Source organism: Babylonia areolata, chromosome 29 (genome assembly GCF_041734735.1).
Source record: "Babylonia areolata isolate BAREFJ2019XMU chromosome 29, ASM4173473v1, whole genome shotgun sequence".
Lineage (NCBI taxonomy): Eukaryota > Metazoa > Mollusca > Gastropoda > Neogastropoda > Buccinidae > Babylonia > Babylonia areolata.
Genome location: NC_134904.1, coordinates 19,573,575 through 19,576,074, shown reverse-complemented (window position 1 = coordinate 19,576,074; position 2,500 = coordinate 19,573,575). Strand labels below are relative to the sequence as shown.

At 46.1% G+C, this 2,500-nt stretch overlaps 1 protein-coding gene across 1 annotated transcript in view; it reads right to left on the bottom strand.

Moving 5' to 3' along the window:
* Positions 1 to 2,500, bottom strand: part of LOC143275003 (retinol dehydrogenase 7-like) — a 38,773-nt gene that overhangs the window by 23,253 nt on the left and 13,020 nt on the right. The gene's annotated exons all lie outside the window — the stretch shown is intronic.

Below are 2,500 nucleotides of genomic sequence, written 5' to 3'. Positions count from 1 at the left end.
TTTTGTTCACGCAGATTGTGTTTATGCACAATGCACGCTCACACACACACACAGATACACACACACACACACACACACACACACACACACACAGATAAACACAAAGAGATACCTACACACAGATACATGCACACAGATACACAGAGACAGACAGACAGACACAGAGAGAGAGAGAGAGAGAGAGAGAGAGAGAGAGAGAGTATCTACCTATCTATCCATCTCTCTGTTCATTCATTCATTTTCTGGCTTATTTATCTATTTGTTCATTTACCTATTCATTTATTCATTGCTCTGTGCGCGTGGGCTGAGCATTTTGTTGTCTATAGAACTAATTGTGTTCCACTGAAAATGGAGTGTGTGTTAATGGTCTTCTCTTAAACGACGTGTGTAACTTGCTGAGGTGTGGAAAATGAATGAATTAACACTATCGCCTTCAGTTCCCGTGTTTTGGAATTTAATTGGCGAAATAAAATCTCTCTCTCTCTCTCTCTCTCTCTCTCTCTCTCTCTCTGTGTGTGTGTGTGTGTGTGTGTGTGTGTGTGTGTGTGTGTGTGTGTGTGTGTCTGTGTATTCTATTGCAGAAAGCTATTGTATCATATCATGATGGAGGCCATGATTATATGCAGTTGTGTGCGATTGCGTTGTATTGCATTACTTAATATACCTACTGTGCCATATTGTATGCATTGTGTTGTGTTATGTTGTATTGTGTTGTGTTGAATTGCATTGTGTTGTATTGTATTGTATTGTATTGCATTGCGTTGTGTTGTAATGTGATGTATTGTCTTGTGTTTTATGTATTGCAATGTTTTTACATTGTATTACACTGTAACAGGTTTTCTTACTTTGGTGTAGCAGGGCCTAGTGTGTAGACACTACCATCACACACTCCAAAAGGGATGAATGGGTTTTATCATTACGGACCTTTTTTTTTCCCCTTACCTCACTGAATATGGAAGATGAGTGGTGTGGTGTAACATCAAGAGGATGTGGGGGGGGGGGGGAAGGTATGTATGAATGTGGGGGTGGTAAAGGTATGTGTAAGAGGGGTGTGGGGGTGGGGAAAGCTGAGTATGAGTGGTGGGTGGGGTGGAGGGGGGGGGGAAGCTGTGTATAAAGTGGCGGAATAATTGTGTGTGTAATCGAAAAGACGAAAGACACTTGACGAGGGTAATCTATCACGTCAGAGAGACTGGGCTGTGACCTCAGCCATAAACTATTCACCCCTTTTTTTCCCCACCCTCTTCCACCGCTGCCCCCCCCCCCCCCCCCCCACGGCCTCCCCCCTCCCCCGCCCCCCTCACCCTCCACCCGCCCAACCATCACCCACTGAATACATTCTCTGCAGTATAGACGTAAATCAGTGTTACATTCCATACCATCATCATCAGAAGAAGAATAAAAAGGAGGAAGAGAAGAAGTGGAAGAAGAAGAATGAGGAGGAGGAGGAGGAGATGGTGGAGAAGAAGAAGGAGAAGGAGGATTAGGAGGAGGAGGTGGGGGAAGAGAAGAAGAAGAAGAAAGAGGAGGAGGAGGAGGTGGTGGTGGTGGTGGTGGGTGAGAAGAAAAAGGAGGAGGAGGAGGAGGAGATGGGGAAGAAGAAGAAGGAGAAGAAGAAGAAGGAGGAGGAGGAGGAGATGGAGAAGAAGAAGAAGGAGAAGAAGAAGGAGGAGGAGGAGTAGGAGAAGAAGAAGGAGGAGGTGGTGGTGGGGAAGGAGAAGAAGAAAAAGGAGGAGGAGGAGATGGAGAAGAAGAAGGAGAAGAAAAAGGAGGAGGAGGAGGAGGTGGGGAAGAAGAAGAAGAAGGAGAAGAAGAAGAAGGAGAAGAAGAAGAAGGAGGAGGAGGAGTAGGAGAAGAAGAAGGAGGAGGTGGTGGTGGGGAAGGAGAAGAAGAAGAAGAAGGAGGAGGAGGGGGAGGAGAAGGAGGAGGAGGGGGAAGAGAAGAAGAAGGAGGAGGAGGAGCAGGAGGAAGAGAAGAAGAAGAAGGAGGAGGAGGAGGAGGAGAAGAAGAAGAAGGAGGAGGAGGAGGAGGAGGAGAAGAAGAAGAAGGAGGAGGAGGAGGAGGCGGAGGAGGAAGAGAAGAAGAAGAAGAAGTAGGAGGAGGAGAAGGAGGAGGAGGGGGAGGGGGAGGAGGAACAAAACAACAATAGTTGCAACAACAAACCACCACCACCACCACCACCACCAATATCAACAAAAACAACAATAATAACAATAGCATCACCACCACCACCACTGTCACCACCTTCAGCAACAAAACAGCAACAATACAGCACCACCATCACCAACATCAGTAACAAACAACACCACCACCATCACCACCAGCAACAACAACAACAACACACCATCATCACCAACATCAGCAACAAAAACACTACCATCACCATCATTAATAGCAACAACATCACCTTCAGCATCAATAAATACTGACCACCATCAACAACATCAATAACAACAACACACCACCATCACCATCATTGATAGCAACAACAACACCATCA